Here is a 21955-nt window from a genome sequence, read left to right on the forward strand (position 1 = left end):
GAGGTAAGGACTGTCTGACCACTGTTGAGTCTATGTTGAGGACAGGAAATGCTGCGATGGCTTTGCAAACCACATGGACAGAGAGCTCACTGTGGGTGAGTCATATGGAGTAGTTTTGCTAATGATCCCTGACCCTCACACAGGGGACTCCTTTGAATACACTAATCCTACCATGTGTTAGTCACATAGTGAGTCATACTGGAGCAACCCCTAAAGCTCACTCCTAGCCTTCCGTGCTCCCTAAGCTGGAAGCGGTGATACCATGGCTCTGTGAAGACGTTTGAAGCCACCAGCTAATTGGGCTTCTCGAAGGAAATGGCACTCATGTTATATGAGTAAACTTAGCCAAGATGTTCACTTTCCCAGCATTCATCTCAGAAGAGCAGCTCCCTAGGTACCTGATGGCTCCGAGAGACAAAATATACACAACTTCCCCCCCCCCAGACTCCATCCAGGCATTGAGGAGAGGGGAGGACAGGAGAAGCCCCTTCCCCTCTAAGAAGCAGGACAAGAGCTGATGCCCTGGGTTGAGGTACCGTTGAGATCCCATTAGTGACCGACCACACTGCTGGATCCCCGGGTGTGAAACTGAAAAGAAATTGCCTCCGTGGTTTGCTGTCAGGAAATCAAGGCCCTAGGATGTAATGAACCACGCAGTAGGGTTAATAGCAAATGAAAAATTAATAAATATTCACCTGAGGAGTAGGAGCCCCTTACATCATAGCACTGCATCCTCATGGAGATGAGTAGAAGAAACACTTGCAGGAAAGGGAGCTTTCACCGAGATTGCACTAATCTAAAGGTATCAAGCATCATCGCCCAGACCGTGGCCAGGATTGCCCTTTCTAATGATGGGGAACGAAGGTAGGCACACCCCCTCTTCTCCCACTGCTAGACTCATCACTCAGGGAAGAGAAAGAGGTAACCACTGAGCAGAAGAAATTACCACTGGGTTTCTATCTTCAAGGCAGGATTGCCCACCTCCTTCCCCACAATGCAGTTCACCGCTCCCGCCATGTTAAAGCTGAGAAGCTAAAACCGGACGAGGAAAGGTGACTGGCAAAACCCACACAGATAAAACAAGACAGGACCAGCATCCAGACTGAACCCCATAGCTCCAAGGAAGGAACGAAGTCCAGGAAATGGTACAGGCTAGGCAGAGTTTTCCCAACCTCTGGGAAACTCCCGGAGTTCTTGGTGCAGGGAAGAATAAACATCCTTGGTATTGGTGAATGTCTGGTTCTTTTCTTCCCGATTTGAAGACATAAAAGTCAGACTTGACTGCCCGGGACCCTTGCGTTGGGCGTGGTGGGCTGTCCTTTGTCAGAGACTCTGTGCCCTCAAGGCAACAGAAAACCAAGTGCCATTATCAACTGTATCCTCCGCTTTCTGGTTAGCACGTCTAAGTCCCGCATTTCCCCGTCTCTTTTTCACAACATTGGGATGTCTTTTCCCACGTGGTTGCTGCCCACTTGAAGTCCCAGGAGACCCCTTTTGCTGGTCAAGGTTGCCCTACACAATCTTCAACTTGAAATCATAAGTGTACTGCACAGACTTTCCCAGGCCATTTTGCAATTTTGTGAAATTAGTTTTCATTAAAGCATCCTCAAAAGCATTTCCATTTTCCATGTCTGGAAATCTTTCCTTCTTTTTTTTTTTAAAGAAAGGCACACACACACATGCACACGAGGAAATAATTTTGAAACAAAGACTTAAATGCATCCAGAGCTCCCATTTGGAAGTCTTTCATTTGATTTGTCTCCAGGCACCGCTTTATGAAGCCAGGAAGCACTCCTATGGAGTTCTGAAGCCTCTATTAGCACCTCCCTGTCCTGGGTAAACTGGGGCCACAGCCAGAACGTAGCTGCCCATCTCCCCTCCCCCGCTGTGGGGTGAAATGTCAGATCACAGTAGAGTTTAGGGTGTTCACTTACTCTGGCCTTTACCGCCCTTATTTCTGGACTTTTAGGAATCAAAATCGGGAGTGCAGAGGGGCTCAGCGGTTAAGAGGATGAGCTATTCTTGCAGAAGCCCCAGTTCTGTTCTTGGCACCTACACCAGGGGTCTCAGGATAGCCTGAAACTCTAGCTCCAAGGGATCCAGTGCCCTCTACTGGTCTCTGTGGGCTATGGTCTCTCTCACACACACGCACACACACACACACACACACACACACACACACACAATTAATTAATTTTTTTTTTAAAACAATTTGGTATTTTGAGACAAGATTTCTTTGTGGTACCCTGGCTGTCCTGGGACTTACTCTGTAGACCAGGTTGGCCTCGAACTCCAAGACCACCTTATCTTCAACTCCTGGGTCCTCGGATTACAGTCATGCACCACCATAGTGTCTGTGGTACAAGCTAGTGGCTCAGAATAGGTACAACTCGGGCTTTGTGTACGCTGAATTATCACACTACTAAGTGAGCTGCTTCCCTGGCTTCTTCGAGGCCTGTTTTGTGTTTGTTTGTTTGTTTGTTTGCTTTTTTTTTTTTCGGAGCTGGGGACCGAACCCAGGGCCTTGCACTTGCTAGGCAAGAGCTCTACCACTGAGCTAAATCTCCAACCCGTTTGTTTGCTTTTCTTTATTCGTTTTTCTTTTTTCTTTTTGAGACAGCGTTTCTCTGTGTAGCCCTAGTTGTCCTGGAATTTGCTCTGTAGACCAGGCTGGCCTCACACTTAGAGATTCGCCTGCCTCTGCCTCCCACGGGGTGGGAAACCACCACCCAGCCATAAAAGGAAATCTTTTCCTCACCCCACCCCACCCCCAGTCAGACTTCTTAGCTGCAAGGATCCTGTGGTGGCCTAAGAGAAGAGGGCGGGGCTTACTATAGCACTAATTGGCACAGCATTGCGGAAACCTTCAAAAGTAGATGATTTGGGACACACACTTCAAAGGAACGCATCAGAAATGGAGTTTGTTCCGTTTGTCTGACAACTATGGCCTTGCCTTTCTGTTCTGTGACAATGTTCAACAATAACCATTTGAATCTACTCCTTTCCTGTGACCACGAATTCTTTCAATATCTCTGATCCTATATAATCCTGCATAAGCAAACCCCCTCCTTGTCAACTGCCAGCACTGGAGGGCGCTGGTTCTCCCCGGTGGGACCTCATAGATCAATGCCCAGATGCTTAGCGGCCATCATAAGGTACTAAGAAGCATTTGAGAGAGGGTGTGGCCACCTCTAACAGGAAGACCTCTGTGGAGAAGACGGGGAGCCTCTCAGACACATGCTGAGCCCTTCAGAGGCTAGCTCCTTTCTTTCTCTGAAAGCAGCACTTGGGAGGCAAAGGCATGCATTTTAAGAGTTCGAGGCCAGAAAGCTACACGGTGAGTTGGGGCCATCCTGGGCTACATGAGTCCCTGTCTCCTAAAGAGGGAGCAGGAGCAAACGCCAGACCAGTTGTCCAGATATTTAGAAACGAGCTTTAAAATACACTCCTGAAATACACGAGAATAACCGTGAAGCAGAAAGCTCGAATCTGTCATAGTACCAGAGGCCACCATGAAACATAAAAGGCATTCTATGAACTGTGTGGCAGCCAGATGAGAAAAGGAGATGCTGTGCCTGTTTATCCAGCTAATTATAACCGTTAGGCAGAGACTGGCTGCGTTTTAACAGTCAGGGAGAGAGCCTGCTACAAAACGCTTCACAAGCAATTATACAAGCAGACACTCCGTCCAAGCCACGGCATCGGCCGCAGTTGGCGCAGTTGCACAGCACGTCCCACATTTCTCCCTTCCTTGGCAAGGGACTTGAGTTCCGCCAGCCTCCGAAAACCATGTGTGCCGCCACAGAATTATGAAAGCAAGCGGCCATGGCCTTCTCACAGCCTAAGGAAAAGTTACGTTTTCCCACTTGCTTTCAAGTGTAAGAGGAAAAACTCATCTGAAGTAGACAGTAGAGCTTGTATGAGTTTGCCTACCTCCTTACTGTCTCTACCAGTAACCTCCCCGAGAGTTTGTATTTAGGAGTAAAACGGTGAATTGTGGAACTGGCAGAGACCCCTGGACTACTGTGTTATATCTGCATCCATTGCGTCTGACCGAGCAGGTCATGGACATCCCACATCCCAGCCATAGGTGGGTTTAAGCTGAGCTGAATCTAGATGCCAGTGCTGGCTGCTGACTCAACTAGAGAAGATTCCAGAAGTGAAAAACCAGTTTCCTGGAATAGTTCCCCCCCTGAGACCTGAGTCATCGCCAGCTGCTGGTCAATTCTGGAATTAAAGTGGCCCATGAGCTCTTCCTTCCAACGGACAATTCCCAAACACTGGGACTGTGGCAATCGGGGGTACACAACACACTGGGGGATTCTACAGAGATGGCTCTGTACAATGAAGCTTTCCCTGGCCACCCGCAGCTCACGAACAGCTCTCAGTATTTCCCGATTGCTAAAGATAGGGAGGAGAGAGGGTGGCGCTGGGCTCTGCACAGCCAGACCCTGCAAGGTAAACCTCTGGTTAGTGGCTTAGCAAGGCGTTCTCTGTTCATCTCATTTCTCTCATTTTTCGAACGTCCAGATTTTTTGTTTCCTTGAGACAGTTTCACATGCCTGGGCTGAAATTCACACCCTAGCCAAGACTTGTCTTGAATTTCTGATCCCCCTACCTCCAGCTTCAAAACGCTGCAATCCCAGACACATGTCACCACTTCTAGATACTGTGGCACAGGGAACCACTCTCTCCAACTGAGCTATAGATCCCAGATCCTCCAGAGTTGTTTAAACAATGGTGACTCCTCTGCCACTACTCCAAAGAAAACCTGGAAAACTTAAGATTATCTTTCTTCCCATGGTACTTCTTAAGGCTTAGCCACCCCTGCCCCACCCCCATGCCCGGGTCCTGGGTGCAGGCTTAGTGGAATCCATCAGGCAGGTGCGGAACATTGGGTGGGGCTGGCTTTATTACTGCTCCTAACACTGTAGTTACACACCGGCACTCCACCTCTCTGAGTAACACATCCCACGTCCCCAAAGGGTATGAAGAAAGCGTTCACCAAGGCAATGTTCTTTTCAATATCTCAATAGCCAAATGGAAGGCATGAATTTTGCCAACCTGATCTTAAAGCTTAGCACCCAGGAGCGAAGAAGCCTGATTGATAAGCAAACCTGAGTACGTGTTGTGGGACAACTCACAGAGGGTAGTGGTGCTCTGACATGGAATTTAGTGGCTCGGTCAGAGTCACCAATGTGTTTTAATCAACAAGTATTTAAAATGAGATGTTTATGTGAAATTCTTTCAATTATGTATCTCTGCTGGGGAGAGCAGCAAAGGCAAGGTTATGCACTCTTTAGGGGCTACTGGACAGGGGATTTTAATAACTTCTTCAGTGTTCAAATAAGAGATTATACAATGTGTATGTGAGTGTGCTTTACTCCCTGTGGGAGCACTTGTAACTTAGGTACAGGCAATATGTCTCCTTTAAAATTTCCAAGTTTCCCGATGCTGTTGACCTGAATTATTTAAGAGTAGAGAATGTGTTATATAAAAGCAAAATTTCCTTTCTGACATACATGGTATGTACTCATTGATAAGTGGCTATTAGCCCAAATGCTTGAATTACCCTAGATGCCTAGAACAAATGAAACTCAAGACGGATGATCAAAATGTGAATGCATATCGCTCCTGAGAGACACAGCCAGAATACAGCAAATACAGAGGCGTATGCCAGCAGGAAACCACTGAACTGAGAACAGGACCCCCGTTGAAGGAATCAGAGAAAGAACTGAAAGAGCTTGAAGGAGCTCGAGACCCCATATGTACAGCAATGCCAACCAAACAGAGCTTCCAGGGACTAAGCCACTACCCAAAGACTATACATGGACTGACCCTGGACTCTGACCTCATAGGTAGCAATGAATATCCTAGTAAGAGCACAGTGGAAGGGGAAGCCCTGGGTCCTGCTAAGACTGAACCCCCAGTGAACTAGACTGTTGGGGAGAGGGAAGCAAGGGGGGGAGGGTTGGGAGGGGAACACCCTTAAGGAAGGGGAGGAGGGAGGGGATGTTTGCCCGGAAACCGGAAAGGGAATAACACTCGAAATGTATATAAGAAATACTCAAGTTAATAATAATAAAATATAAAAAAAATTTCCTTTCTGTATGCTCATAGACAAGCAAGGAAGAAAAATAGAATTTTAAATGTGTGCCCATCACAGAGACTGGACTGAAGCGACTGTAGGCCAATCCCAACTGCCGCCCACAAGCTGGGGTGTAAATTGGTTGACTCCCCATGAGCCCTGAAACCCCACCCTGGAAACCGCCAGGAACTTGGATTTTCCAAGCACTCCGAGGGATACACTGCCCTCTAGAGAAAAGAGACCAGAATGCAGTCCCAGAAGCAGCTATGCGCCCTCCTGCTCAGACTTTGGGCTGCATGAAGAATTTCAGTTTGAAAGCTAACATGATTCACTGCTAAAGAGGGTCTCTCTTTTTAAAAGCCAGGACTTGGCTCCCCACCAAGACACCCTCACCGCCATGATCTAGATGGCACTGGTGTTCGTTGAGAATTACGACTTGGGGTTTGGACTGTGAACAGCACAAAGAAGCTTTACACAATTATAAGCGGGAGAGCCGAGAGAAGCAGAAATGTCCTCATCTACTTTAATATCATGTGTCAGAACGCGAAGCAGGCCCCGGGGAGATGGCTCGCCAGGTCAGAGCACTCACCGATCTTGCACAGGACCTGAGTCCAGTTCCTAGCACCTATCTTAGGCTGCACACAACTGCCTGCAACTTCAGCTCCAGAGGGATCCAACACCTCTGGCCACTGCGAACACCTACACTCGTGCTCACACCCACACGCGTGCATGCGCGCCCATGATTCGGAATAATAAAAAATAATAATAATTAATTAAATTAATTAATAATTAAAATTTGAAGCATTTTCTGAGTTTGGCTGAGCTACCAACAGGATTTTTAAATGTCACTTCCCAAGTCATCAACTATTTATGTGGGTTTTTACTGCCCGACGGCCACAGCCAGGACACCATGTGCAGTTCCTGCCTGTAGGTCAGTCAGTGAGGAAAAGCCTCCTCGGTACACAGTGCCTCATTCAGCCCTGGACATCACCTGCCACCCTTCCCCAAAGGACAACCAGCTCGCAGCTCCTTCCACAAAGAAGTGACAGCAGCTTCAGTTTTCTCTTGCTAACATCGGTAGTATGCCTGCAAGCGCATCTCACGAAACACAACTTGGCGGCTTGCCGATGAATTTTCAGTCCTAGATGTGGAATTTTGCACAAAAGCAGGTGGTGTCAGAGCACCAGAGAGCAGCTCTATCTGGGCCGCACTTTCTCCAAGTCACCAATCGTCTGGAAAGAGCGGGAAAGCAAAGCGAGCCCTGGATGGTAAGTGCTTCCTCCTACTCTGAAGCAGAGAGGTGATCTCAGGAGGAGATGGTGGCCTTGAGCACTGGGGTCTGTAGGTTCCACTCTCAAAGTAAGATCAGAGTTCATGGCCCCGGGAGCTGGATGAATGGAGGAATTTTCCCTACTCTATGGCCGGTGATAGGTGACACTGTACTGTCTGAAGTCACAAAGTGCACTTATCGCAGAGGCGCAGATGTTTCTTGCTCTGAGCCATGCCCACCTTGTCTCAGACACATCCTTGGGCTCCCAGACCTGACAGTCTCCACCAGAACGGGGTGTGGTACCCACCTCCAACCTAAGATACACTCTTAGGCCAAAGGATAGCTCAGTCACCCCCAAGGAAGGTACTGTGGCCACACCCTCTAGTTCCCAGACTGGAAAAACCCAGGAGAGACATTCTCTGTCCCCATCCTGACCATCTTCCCCACCCAGTGTTAGCTAAATGGCTTTTCACTACAGAGAAAGAGAGAGAGAGAGAGAGAGAGAGAGAGAGAGACAGAGAGAGAGAGAGAGAGAAGAGAGAGAGAGAGAGAGAGAGAGACAGAGAGAGAGAGAGAGAGACAGAGAGAGACAGAGAGACAGAGACAGAGAGACAGAGACAGAGAGACAGAGACAGAGAGACAGAGACAGAGACAAACAGACAAACAGAGCAGACAGGCACGTTGGACCACTGTTCCCAATTGTAAATCTCTCTCAAAGACATTCTACATCCCCACTCCTTCACCCTCAGTAGAAACCCACAGCAAAATGAAGCAAAGTTTAGGCTATTACTGTGAGCCCTCCGTGCCCTCAAGCTGGCCTAGATATAAGACAGTCCCACATTGGAATCCCAATCACAGCGCCATGCCCTCCTCCCTGAAGTGGGCCTCCCTTCCTTCCCCACGAGTTGTGTATCCTTGTGAAGCCTGAGCCAACTGCCCTATGGCTCTGAATGGACTGTAACAGATGGACGTCTCCTCTGAGGGGAATCAATCTGTCAGCCTATCCCACATGGAGATCTAAAGGGCCTCCAATGGCTAGCTCATCAGCCCCAGCGCTCCAGCAATGAGAAAGGATGCTGCTGGATGCTCAGGTGGGCCTGGTGAGTAGTCCAGCATCTCAGTGCTTCTCCCTCTTCACCCATAAGCCAAGGATGATAGCACTGGAAGCTTCTAGCCCAGAATCACCCTGCAAAGAAAGCAAAAGTCCCAGTAGGGGCAGCTACAGCAACCAGCTGGTCCCATATTGATTTGTTAAGAGCAACATGGTTTTTGTTTTAAAGGCTTTTCCCTAGTTTCAGTTTCTTGTGTTCCTTCTGGGGAGTTGGGAACTATGCTCGGGTCCTATGAGTGCCCTGGAAGCTCTGAGACTCTAGGGCTTTCATCTGGAGGCAGCTCTGTAGGGAGAGAAATGGCCTCTGGGGTGTAATGTGCCCACTTGTGCTCATAACAGCTTGTTCTTGAAGTCCACACCAGTCCCTAAGTTTGCCTGGGTTTGTGTGAAATTCATTTTTCCTTCAGCCTCTCTCCAGTCCTGCGATGAACCCTTCCCGTTGACCCCACCCTTGCATTGATCCCATAGTAGCTTGAAATAGGTCCCCAAGTGGGCTGGCAACTATCCGTAAACTCCCTCCCATCCTCAGTGAGAGAGGGCCTGAACCCCACCCAGCATCCTCATGGCCAGGGAATAGCCCTTGGGCCTCCCAACTTGGCACAGGCCTCCCATCTGGACAACCCAGGGCAGCCCAGTCCTGAGCCTTGCCTTCTCCAGTGGGAAAGTTGCCCTAGTATCGCATTCTGCACGCTTGAGGCATGAAGTTCCCTTAAGCGTTCCCAAAAGACAGATCCTGCAAGGGTGACTTCAGATTCCTGAAAAGATTAAGCAGCCCTGATGGCCGCCGCTGAGTATCTCCAGCCCAGCCCTGAGACAGGCACCAGGATCTCTCCAAACTCAGAAGATGGCAGTTTGCCTGACCAGCCTCTCCACACTGATGAGTATACCCCTACCCTACCCATGACCCTTGGAGAACCCAAAGAGATAAGATTCTCTCTGGAATCCACTCTGCAGGTCACCCTATGTTCCCATCCTGATGCCTCTGCAAACAAGGCAACCAGTCTGGGGAAGGAGAGACGACTTTCAACCAACCAGCAGGCAGAGAGCGCCACAGTCAGAAGTGCACAGGACGCAGGCAGGGACACACAGGACACTCCCAGCAGCAGCAAACCTAAACACAACTGAGCAATCCGTGACCTTCAGCAGGTTAAAGAAACCCAGGTCCCACAAAGGAAAGAAAGAGCAGCCGACTCTTCCAGAAACTGAAAATATGTACAGAAAACTGACTGACAGGGTGATGGCAAGAGCCCCTAGCTCACCTCTGCTTGAAGTATGATTCCTTCGTGCCACAGAGGAAACAAACAAGCAAAACCTCACACTTACCCTGAGCAAACCTGAAGACGTGTGTCCCTGGGCTTCTAAGCTCAATCACGATTCACCAGGATGCATATTTCTCTCGCGCGCTCGCTGAGTATCGTTTTCTTCCTACAACCCTCCTCCACCAAAGAGAGGAAGATCCCGGATCGGAGAGCACAGCCTCCTGTTGCAATCCTTGCTGGAAGCTGGAGCCCGGGGAACTGAGCAGCTTTTGGTGAAAAGCTGGACTCCAAACTGGACAGGGTCCAGGGGTACAGTCAGGGCTTCCTCCTGCTCCTCCTCTCGCTCCCGCCTCTCTCTCCCTCCTCCCCTGCCTTCTCCTCCTCCTCCTCTTTCTCCTTCCTTCCTCCAGACCCCTCTTCTCCCCTCCCTGCCGTAGGACGGACCCAAACTGTAAATGAAAACCAGACCTGGGGCTCTGTTGCTTCTGGCCTGCTCTGCAAGCTGATGTCACCTATGAAGGCCGTCTTTTCCCTACAAGCATTTAGCTGGACTCCTGCAAACTCCAACTCTAAGAAAGGGAAGGGGGGAAAAAAAAGGAAATCAACCATGAGCCAGAAGGAATTATAATTTTCAATCAGAGGTTACTGAGGCAAAACTAAAGTGTGGTAAAGATGAGAACCTCAAGAGCTAGGAAAACAGCTTTAGCCCCGTGGCTCTCAACCTTCCTAATCTGCGACTCTTTAATACATGCTGTGGGGAGCCCAACTGTAAAATCATTCCATCGCCATTTCATACCTGTAATTTTGCTACTGTCATGAATTGTAATGTAAATATCTGATATGTGACCCCCCCCCCATCGGGGTCACAACCCACAGGTTGAGAACCACTGAAGCCCATAAAATGTTTAATGCCTGAGCGAGAGGACCTGAAGTCTGTCCCCAAAATACATTTTAAAAAAAGCCAGTGTGGAGTCATCTCATCATGGAAAAGGAAGGAAAAAGCAGATCCCTGGGTCTCACTGGTCAGTAAATTTAGTCAAATCAGCGAGTTTCAAAGAAAGGCAGAGAGAAACTATCTCAACAAAGAGGAAGGAAGGACGGAAGGAAGGAAGGAAGGAAGGAAGGAAGGAAGGAAGGAAGGAAGGAAGGAAGGAAAAAGGGAAGGAGGGAAGGAAGGAGGGAAGGAAGAAAGGAAGGGAGGAAGGAAGGAAGGGCGCTGGTAGCTCTTGCAGAGGACCCAGGTTCAGTTCCCAGAACCCACATGGGAGCTCACAACCACCTAGGTCCAGGGGATCTGACACCCCCATCAGACCTCCAAGGGTACCAGACATATATGGTACACAGACATAAATGTAGGCAAAACACTCATACACATAAAGTAACGAAATTAAATTTAAATTTAAACTCATTTCCATAGCTATAAAAAGAAATAGTGAATTGACCACTTCTACCCATCACCTTTATGGGCAGGGCCTCTAGCAGGAAAAAGAATGAGTTTTGGAATTTCTCCGTGGGTATCCATGGTTTTCCACCACCATCAGAAAGAAAAACAGGAAATGCAATCTCCCCCCTCCACCCTCACCACACCCTCCCATTTCTTCTTGAAGTTTCTGAACCGAGACCTCGCTTAATAATCTCTCTTTTCAAATATCAAACCCAGCAATTAGCGTCGTCTCCTTGGCTTGCCGCTAACCAGAGCTCTGTTTGCCAGCGCAAAAGGCAAGAGGGCGAGAGTTCTATATAATGACCTTGATTGTGAGAGGCGGCCTCCTTCTGGGACCCACACTGGGATGGGGGCGGTTTTCTGGCTGGGACTCCTATGGAAACTCTCCAGTGGGAACATGGGTTTCTACAGAGCTTTGTACCTTTCAAAGCACTTTACAGTATATCTCTCGAAAATCTCAAGGGCTTCCCCGACCTGAAGCCCTTTCAAATATACATGCTGGGAAGAGGGGTGCCCATGCATGCACTTGGGGACCAGAGAAGAACACCGGTTCCTGCTGTGCCCCTCTCCACAGGTCTCTCACTGGACCTAGAGTTCAGCTGTCAGCAGCCAAGCTTCAGCAACCCAATCCTGTCTCTATACCTCCCCACCCCCTACCTCCGCCCCACCTACACACCTACACACACCCACACACACACACACACACACACACACACACACACAGCCGAGTCTGCAGGTGCACACTTGCCCACACCTAGCTTCTTAAGTAGGGCTGGGTATTCATCCTTACATAGCGCAGTGCTGTCCCCATTCCACCATCTCTCCAGACCCTCCATGAGAATTTAGGTAATGTGAAATTATTCAATTATGCCCCTGATTCACAGGTGAGCAAAACCATATCCCAATGTCCCAAGGTGACACGGTTATGACCCCCCCCCCGACTGAGATAGTAGCAGAGCTTGGGTCAGAGCCCCAACTTTAGATACCCCTATGCTTCTCACCACTCAGCCATCTGGTGGCCCGTGTGAAAAGTTAGATGTCACCAAACATTGGGAGATATCTGTATTCTACTAGGAGATCCCGTCGAAGCCATGTGCAAAAAAATGAAATCATTGACTTCTTCCGTGTGTTTCCTCCCTCCAGTAGCGGGGAGAAGGGAAGGCAAGCACCCCAGAAAGAATCTCAACCCTGCATCTCCATGGCTTTCTGATACTCTGCTACTAGGAACATACTTGCTGGGTGTGAGGTGGGCAGTGGGCATGCAGACCCGGACTGGGGGCGTTCCTCACCCACAGCCTTTAAGTAAAAGCTGGAGCAGAGGCTCTAGGCATTGAACCACACTCCCCACGTGACATGAGGGCACAGCATTCCCTGCTCCCACTCCATTCCTCTCTGCACCGTGTAGGCATGGATCCTGGCCTCATACAACACCAAGGTGCTTGCTGCCTCTCTCCTGGGTGGAGTTCAAGATTCACACTGGGGAGAGCCATCTGCCCCAGAGCTCGTCTCTGCTGCTGAAAGATGGTGTTTAATCACCGCTGAATGCCTCGAGCAGCTGCCCCACTGGGGTTAACTGAACCAGCACTTTGCACGGGATCCCACGTGTGGTTCTTCTCTCTGTCCAGCCCAAATGCAGCTGTGCGTTTTCAAAATAGCTACGTGCCCGCTTGTTGTGAGAAGGGTGCTAAGCCAGTGAGGAATAAAGGAGTTAGGTGCCTCTGCTCGGCAAAGACTTAAACTCTCTATTGTGTAGTGGTTGCCATGATCTAGACCCTCTCCCACCTCACACGTGACTGCACAGCCTTCTGGAACCTGGTGGCACCCCATGACAAATCCCCCTTGTACGAGCAAAGAGATCCCAGCCCTATGTCTTTCTTACCCAACCACCCATATTTGGGATTCCACTCTTCCACTTATTCCAGGTGGGAGGCCCCTGTGGCCTTCCCTGACAAAGAAAGAGTTAGCAGATCCATCTCCAAGGCTCCCTTGTGCTCAGGGGCTGCATGGTGCTTAGGTGCACCTCAGACACACTGAGGTGCACAAAAGGTAAACCCAAGACACTGGTGACTACTCTGGTTGGCCTTGTTTCCACAGGCCGGCGTCACTGAGAAGATGCTCTGGGTACCCCTCCCAGTGTCCTCCATAGTGAATGCCTACTGGTTTACATCCACACTCTTTCTGGGACATGCACATTCTAGAGATACCATGGGTGAGGTAGTCACAGTGCTAGAAAGGCCTCCTAAGAAGGGAGACCCTGTCTAACCTCTCTGCCTGAGTGCAGACGGAGCCTGAATCTTGATCAGCATCACGTGCACATGACGAGGGCTGAGGGTCCCTCACAGAAGTCACTGTATAAAGTGGTGGTGGAGGGACAGTCATTCCAGTCAACTCTTGCCATTTCAGAGGGCTCGGTCTCTCCTTGGCGTCTCTGGTCTGATTGTCTGGCTGTCCTTTCAAAATTCGCATGGCGGACTCCCGACTCCCTGGGCACGTCCCATGAGTGTATCAAGCCAGTTTTAAAACAGTACCAACAGCAGGATTCCGCCTGAGAGACTGAGAACATGGTCGTTACTCCGCGCTCGAGGCTGGGTTCCTGAGCAGTCAGAGCAGACCGCTCCACAATGCCTGCTTCATGGCGGTTACCTGACAATTAGTTGTTACTCGGTCCATGAGGCTGGGTCCCTCCGCCGTCCCAGTCTGGTGTCGGAAGCCAGCAAGGTTCCCAGAGAGCCACTCGTCGCTAGCTCACGAGGGAACTGGTTCTGCTATCAGCAAAGGACTCAGTGGAAGCAGCAACAGGGAAAGTCATCTCTGCAGCTGGATGGAAGTGAAGAAGGCACAAGGAGAAATGGTGTTCTGTCTACCATCCCCGTTTATCTGGACTGACAGCAGAAGGTACCCCTGACAATCAGGGTGGGCCTTCCCACATCAATAATAAAACCTAGACACTTCATGTGAGGCTCCCTATTCACGTGGCTCTAGCTTACGGCAAGTTGACATTAAAACTGACCATGACAAGGCCTTTGGGAGGTTTAGACCATGAGATGGACCCCTCATTTCTGTGGGCTGGGATGCAGACCTCAAGGCTGTTAGCGCTTTGCTCTTGGGCTTCTATCTCCCAAAACTGTGGAAGTAGGAACTTTTGTCTCTGTGAGCTGTGAATTCGTGGTGTCTTACCCAGCTCCCCCGTGGACTACAATTTAACCAAGTCAGCTGCTGTCTCATGAGAGCGTCATACGGCAAACACACTTAGGAGTCTCTAGGAGGTGCCCACAGCCCCACACCAACAGTTGTCAAGGGAGCAGGATATAAATCCTACAGCCACAACAGATTCCCGAAACCTACCACAGGAGCCATGGAAAGACCCTGGGCTCAGAAAGACATGAACCTTGGACAGCATCTAAATGCCAACCCAAGTAGGGGACCCAGCCAAGCCACACCCAAACTCCAGACCAGGATATCAAAACATATAGTGTGTGACAACTTGTTACACAGCACAGCCATAGATGACTAATACAGGGCTGAACGTTGGGGTGGCCCACATCCAGGACCAGCTTATGTGGGCACAACACTCCAGGCCATTGCCTCTGGCCGGAAAACCTCCAATTGTGACTCACACTCCAAACCCCCATGGGATCCCACACCCTACACCGATAGCCTGGACCCTCATTGGAGCCACACAGCCCACATACGAGATTCCCATGGGTTACCCTCAAGAAAAACCTGACTCCCTAGGATCCCCAAGTCCACACTCTGAGCTTCCATGAATCTCCTCAGCCATGTTATGATCCCTCCCTAACCCACATGCTGGCCACCCTGATGCCCTGGCCCATAATAAGATCCTGGCATCTCCTCAGCCGCACCCTGGCTTCTTACCCTGCCCTTCACCTCCTTTGCTCACCCTCATGAGGTGGGCACTCTCCCTCAGCAAGCACTTGCACAGGACATCCTGCTTCAAGGCACTTGAACATAGATACACCATCTTAGAGAAGCAAAAAACTTCATCCTCTGGGTGTTAAGAGACAGTCACAGGCCATGGGAGCTGAGCTCAGCATCCCAGTTCCCAGAAGCTATGATAACTCAGGAGACATCCACAGTCCACATTCCAGCAGTCCCTCAGCCCTGGTTCACAACTGGGTGGTACATTCCTAATTGCAGCCATGGAGCAACCTGGCTTCCAACTTTCTGAAATGGAGCAGAGGCTAATGCTGGGGTTCCTAGGAAGTACAGTTGGGGGACTGGCTCAACTGAGACTCCCCAACAACTCCAAGCACCAACCAAGTGATGTTCAGTGTCTAGATCAGGTAGGTGAGCAACATCTATTCCTAAGGCTCTTCTGGCCCCTCTGCTGTCCCTCCACGAATCCCCAAGCATGCTGGACACTTCTGCTTGTGCAGATTGTTCAGGGCTCTGTTGCACTGCGTAAGCAATGCCATCGTAAGCAATGTCGAGTAGAGCAATCAGATGACCCCTCCCTTTAACCCCTAGGTGTGAAGGAAGCCATACTGACAGTAGTCAACAGCCTCTGCTGGGTCTGGGCCTCTGGCAGCTCTCCCCTCTAGCTCCTTTAATCAGTTCAGAAGAACACTGAACTCTTCCTGCAGATCCTCCCAGTGCTACCTCCGCTGGGAGATACGGATGGATACATCCACTCTGGATCCTCCTTTGGGTTTCCACCTTGCACACAGCTATCTCTTGCTGATGTGGTTCATGGAGCTGTTTGTCTGCTGCCCTCTGGAGGAAGCCAAGCAGAGAGCAGAGAGGGGGAGGGAACAGAATGAACATCTCAGTCCCGATTTCCAGACATGAATGCATGAATGACAGGCTTGCCCCAGAGTTTGGTCTCACCTCTCCCATCTCAAGTCCATCTTTAGTTATAGTAGCAAAATATATATATATATTCATTTTCTGCAGCAATTCAAGTTAGTTCCTGACACAGCCAAATATGCCCTGCGTGATGCCTTCAAAGAAGACAAATTACAAAATGTGTCCTGGACCAGCAGGTCAGGGAGGCCCTCACAATAATTCCCTGTATAACTGTGTAACCACCTTTACAAGTGTTCCTTGAAACAGTCTTCTGAGCACACTGGACAAAGGTGAAGCTCTTGTCACTCACACGGAAGCCCAAAAAGTAAACCGAATGCCGGCTGTCAGCTCACATCGTCAACCCAAGACAAGTCAGGACGTGGGACCTTTGTCAATGGGGCTTTTGTTTCTGTCACAAAATACCTATGAAAGGCAGCTTCAAGGAGCAAGTATTTTGGAAACTGTTCCAGAAACGACAGTTCTTGACCTGCTGGCTGCACTGTTACTACACTAAGGAGGAAGGGTACTGTGGTGTGGAGCTGCTCGCCTCGGTCACCTCGTGATAGCAGAGTAAGAGTAACAGTGAAGAACTGTGGAGGAGGGGGGTGTCTCTGTGTGGCGTGCCCCAGTGCCACCTGTGCCCTCGACTACTCCCTGCCCAACCCTACTTGCCCTTGGGGAAGGTGAAGTGGTACGGAGTCAACAACACAGACTCCAGGAGCAGGTGAGAAACGCTGCAGCAAGCGTCTCTGAACGCGGCTACCAGCTCCTTGAATATCCTCCAGCTGTGCCCCATTGGTCCCAAGAAAGCATCTCTTCTAAACAGCAGTTCCTGATTGGCTGGCATTATCTGCATCCGCAATCCTTGTGCTTCTGCGGCTGCGCAACACAGACCTGTACATAGAGGTGGCCTCAGCTGTTCCTCCCACACCCTTGTGACTCACTTCTTCCAACTGTGCTCCCACCTTCCAGAGTCCTGTCACCTCCCAATGGTCTAATGAATTATAAACCCTTCATTGGGTTAGTGCACAGATGAACATTGTCCCACTCACTTCCATATTTCCTTACTGATAACCTCCCTCACTGGGGAAAAAGTCTTCAATGCCGTTGGAAGGACATTGCGTATCCCAGTTGTAACATGGTGCTACAACCAATCGTTGACCTAAAGACTTGGAAACCCTTTCTGACAGAGCACTTTTTTTTTTCAGAGAAAAAATTACTGAGGGCGTCAACATTTATCTCGAATCAGTAACTTTGTGGGGTACTTAGCTCCTCCTTTAGAGAGATGAGAAGATGGTGGGATCCAGAAGTAGCGAGTCAACATTGAACTGGCTCTAGGAAAATCTTGCAAGATCACTCAGTTAAAAATATAGCAGTCTTCCTAGAAATCTGTGAGCCGTAAACCAGGTTCAGCTGATTAATTTTAAGGATGTCACAAGCCTCAACACGAGAGGGGCCAAGAAACCTTCTGTAGTTGATTGGAATTCAAAGATTTTTAGCAAAGAGATGTTTGGTTTTATAATTATAGGGTAAGACGAAAATTCCAATTTCGTTTTTTGCTTTTTTTCCCCCCTCACTTTGAAATGTGAATTTCCATTTGTAAAAAGTAGGTGGATCCAGTCTCTCTTTAGTAATCTTGGGTTGTGTTTTTTCTTCGTGCCCAGAGTCTCCTCCTTGATGTCATCTCAGCCCCTGCTTCTACTCAACAGAGGTGTCCTGAGAAGTTCTGTGTGGAGACCAAGGACTGGAAGGTGGTGCCTGAACAAATTTCCATGGGGACTTCCCTCCAGGACCTACCTTGACGTTACTTGAAGGGCACCCAGAAAGTCCTGCACCCCTGCTTGGAAATGACAAAAGTGAACATCCGATTTTACCTCTTGGACAAATAATGATTGTGGTAGCTGTGACCTTAGACTTGAAAACTAGAGATTGCATTTATGGAGGATTAAGAGGCAGATTTCTCGGTGTCTTTGTCGGGGTTTGTATTGCTGCAATGAAACACCATGATCAAAGTAAGCTGGGGAGAAAGGGGTTTGTTCCACCTCAATTTATACAGCATTGTGTCACTAAAGGAAGTCAGGACAGGAACTCAAACAGGGCAGGAACATGGAGGCAGGAGCTGATGCAGAGGCTATGGAGGGGTGCTGCTTACTGACTTGCTCATCATGACTTGCTTTCTTATAGAACCCTGGACTGCCTGCCGAGGATGGATGGCATCACCCACAATAGGCTGGCCCCTCCCTCATCAATCACTAACTGATAAAATGTCCTACAAGCTTGCCTACATAGAGGCATTTCTTAATTGTGGCTCTGCTTCCAAGCAAGGACAGGCACATTGAGTATTGCAAGTTAGACTCTAGTATATCCATTCAAAAGAACACAGTTCAATCTATAATGCCCTGGTGGCATAAACACAGGCTTCCCCTATAGAAGGCTGGACCTAAGCAAAGATATTTTGTGCTGGTGTATAAGGTCATTGGAAAAATAAATAAGCCCTCACTCAACTGGAAACTTCATTGTTCAACAAATTATTCCATAAATGCAAAGATTCTAACTAGTTTTCCAGTATCTCCTCCTGATATGAACAGCCAATCAGGTCTTCTAAGAAAAACCCCTGAGAGAGTAACAGAAATGTAAACCGTAGACATAAAGAAGAAAAAATAGAGAAGGAAAGGCAAGAATGAAAAAAAGAAGAGAGAATGTAAAAGGAGAGAGAAATTGGGAAAGAAAGAGAAAAAGAAAGCCTGAGTGTGGTGGTTTGAATGAAAATGGCTCCCATAGGCTCATAGGTAGTAACATGATTAGGAGGTGTGGCCCTGTTGGAGTGGGTGTGGCCCTGTTGGAGTGGGTGTGGCCCTGTTGGAGTGGGTGTGGCCTTTTTGGAGGAAGTATGTCATTGGGGGTGGGCTTTGAGGTGCAAATGTTCAAGCCAGGCCCAGTGTCACTCTCTGTTCTTGCTGCTTGCTGATCTGGATGTAGAACGCTCAGCTCCTTCTCCAGCACCATATCCGCCTGCATGCCGCCATGCTTCCTGCCATGATGATAATAGACTAAACCTCTGAACTGTCAGCCAGCCCCAATGAAATGTTTTCCGTTATAAGAATTGCTGTAGCCACGGTGTCTCTTCACAGCAATAAAACCCTACCTAAGATAAAGAGGAAGAAGAATAAGAGAGCAAGAAAGGGGAGGAAAGATATAAGGAGGGAACAGGAAAGAGGGAGGGGAGAGAGAAAAGAAAGAGGAGAGAAAGAGATTAAGGGAACCAGGTCTCATAGTGTCCATCTTAAAACCCAGCATTCTAGAAACAGGTGGGTTTCTGTGAGTTCAAGGCCAGCCTGGTCTGTATAATGAAGCCAGCCAGTGCTATATAGTGAGACCCTGCCTCAAAAGTAAAAAGAGGACCATGGAAAGAAGTTGCTACAGAAATGAAAGCTCTTCTGCTGAGTAACAGTGAACACTCACAGGGACTGAAGAAAAGCTATCGGTCTGGAGAGACGGCTCAGCAATTACGAACATCTACTACTCTTTCAGAGGACCTGCGGTCAGTTCCTAGCCTCCATGACAGGCAGGCAGCTCACAACTGCCTGTAACTCAGCCTCCTGATGCTTCCAGCATCCAAGGGCACTTACATAAACCCATACACAGTCTCCCTCCCCAGTCCCCCACCCCCAGCTGATGCTACACAGTGAGATTTGCTCCATGCCACAGAGTTCTATGCACTACTGCCCCCAAAATAATGGAGCCACAAGACTGGGGCCTGAAACTTCTGGACGCTTGAGCCAAAACAAACCTTTGCTCAATGTTAGGATCCAGACCAGACTTCTGTTGCCACCCTAAGACCAGCAGCAGCCCCTGCCCTCCTACAGGTACTGGCCCGCACCCTATTGAGAGCGCTGTGCATACCTTTAGCTTCCAGATGCTCAGATTTCTGGGCTGGAATTAGGTTCACATTAAAGCGATGCTAGTGGCCACCCACCCCGCTCCAGACCCCTTTCCCTGCCTTCTGTGGAGGAATTAGGAAGCCTAGCTGCAGGCTCCAGCTGAGAATCTTTCCTCTCAGAAAGGACCTCACTTGGCAACTTAGGCCTGATTCTGCTTTATAGACATTATCCATGCTGTCAGACTCTGGAAAACTCTCCTCAGAAGCTCTGCCATGTTTTGTCTGTCTGCCTGTCTTGTCTGTCTGCCCATGAAATTAATAATTCTTCTAATAAACTACTCCCAATAAACCGTCTTAGTGTCTGAAGGGATTCTAGGCAGCTGTGGCATATGGCTCTGGCAGAAGGGCCTTGTCCTTCTCCCCGACTCCCTTGCTAAAAACCAAGGGATTCCATTTCTGAAGCTAGCCACCCCGATCCCTATGTGGCCACTTCCTCCTCCTGAAGCTGACCACAAAGGTCCTGCTATCAAAGTACTGAAGTTCAGGAACCAACAGCCACCTTTGGATCACCTAATTAACAAGCAAATTAATTAAGCCCCTCATCCTAACATGGGGATTCCTTTTTTATCTTTATAAACTGCCATTTTCCTAGGAGCAGCATCTGACCCCTCTATCCTGAGGCAGTCCTTTGTCTCGCCCCTACCCCACCATATCCCTCTCCTCTCTCTCTTGTTCCTGGCCTCTTCTCTCCCATCCTCTGTCTCTCTTGTCTTTGACTCTTATTCTCCAACTTCTGCCCCCTGAGGTAAATAAATCCCCTCTGTGCTGCCTGAGAACTTGGTTTTTGGGGTCCTGGGCCAATCCCAGTCACTTCATAGGCTTTCACTTTCTATTTTAAAGTGGATTTTCTCAAGTATCTTGTCATAGCAATGGGAGATAATGCTGTAGGGGTTCATACAAGAGATCACGGACCGGAATATATACCCGGCCCTCTCCCCCCTGCAACTTTGGAAGCAAGGAGACAATGAAGCAGTGTCTCCGAATGCCTGGTAAGTATTCGAATTCTGTGCTCAACAAACTGTTAATCAAATGTAAAGTCAGAAGGAAGACATGTTAGAGAAGCCCTCAAAAAATTACTGTCCGTTACTTTGGCCAGAGGGCCACTAAAGAACGTGCCCCAGCATACTGAGATGGGAACCAAGGAGAGGAGAGAAGTTGGAACTGAAAAGGCTGCAGGAAAACAGCTCCAGGCAGACAGGATGCCCTGTGTAAGAGGATCAGGTCAATGTACCCGGATCAGAAAACCAGGTCATGGCTGTCAAGGAGGCCTGGGAGCTGGGCAAACAGGAGAAAGGGTTTGGGGAGACCAGCATGGACACACACACACACACACACACACACACACACACACACATTAAAACCCATGGTGGGGCCATAGTTAATTCTCTGACGCACATGAGTTAAAGAGTTACGTAATTAAAACTCATGACACACTTGTGAGGGAAGGAAGCGGGAAGACAGAGATGATTTGATGTCCAGAGAAGGATGACTGAAGGCCTGGAGGAACCGACAGATGAGGCCAAAACCAGAGACTTTGCCAGGACAGATGAGAGGGTTTGAAAGCGTATGGATGAAGGCTTGGTAGATTTGGGCTTACTCGCAGGACAGAGATGGGGTGGGAGGTGAACCATGTTATTCTTGAAAGGAGGGACGTAAAATCAGAATGCAAACCAAATAGCTTAGTTCCCCTTCGATACTGTTCTCAAATTCGCCAAGATGATTAAAGGGTAGAAAATTGGGAATGGGTTTCCTAGCAACAGCATCCAGTGTATGGGTCTCGAAGCACTACTTTTCAATTTGAAGAAATAGACTTTCTGGCTTAAAGTTTAAAACCTTCAGGCATAATTTAATACACAGTGGTTTTTCCCTTTCCGTTAGCATTTACGAAGGAAAGAGGAGGGAAGAGAGAAAGCCTGACACACTCTCAAAGCCCACAGCACCCTTCAGGACAGCCTCAGAGGGGACTGTGGGCAATGGCCGCTGTACTGTGTACTGTTTCCAGAAGCCAAAGCAACAGGGGCCTTCTTATATTCTCCG

At 49.0% G+C, this 21955-nt stretch overlaps 1 protein-coding gene across 1 annotated transcript in view; it reads right to left on the bottom strand.

Annotated features, from left to right (window-relative positions):
- Col6a3 (collagen type VI alpha 3 chain) overlaps positions 1-9877 on the bottom strand; it is a 79227-nt gene extending 69350 nt beyond the window's left edge. The window contains exon 1 of the mRNA XM_032901603.1: positions 9793-9877. The gene's annotated coding sequence lies outside the window, so the exon portion shown is untranslated. The remainder of the gene's footprint in view (positions 1-9792) is intronic.
- Between the last annotated feature and the right edge of the window lie 12078 nt (positions 9878-21955).

The sequence above is a fragment of the Rattus rattus genome, chromosome 4 (assembly GCF_011064425.1).
Source record: "Rattus rattus isolate New Zealand chromosome 4, Rrattus_CSIRO_v1, whole genome shotgun sequence".
NCBI lineage: Eukaryota > Metazoa > Chordata > Mammalia > Rodentia > Muridae > Rattus > Rattus rattus.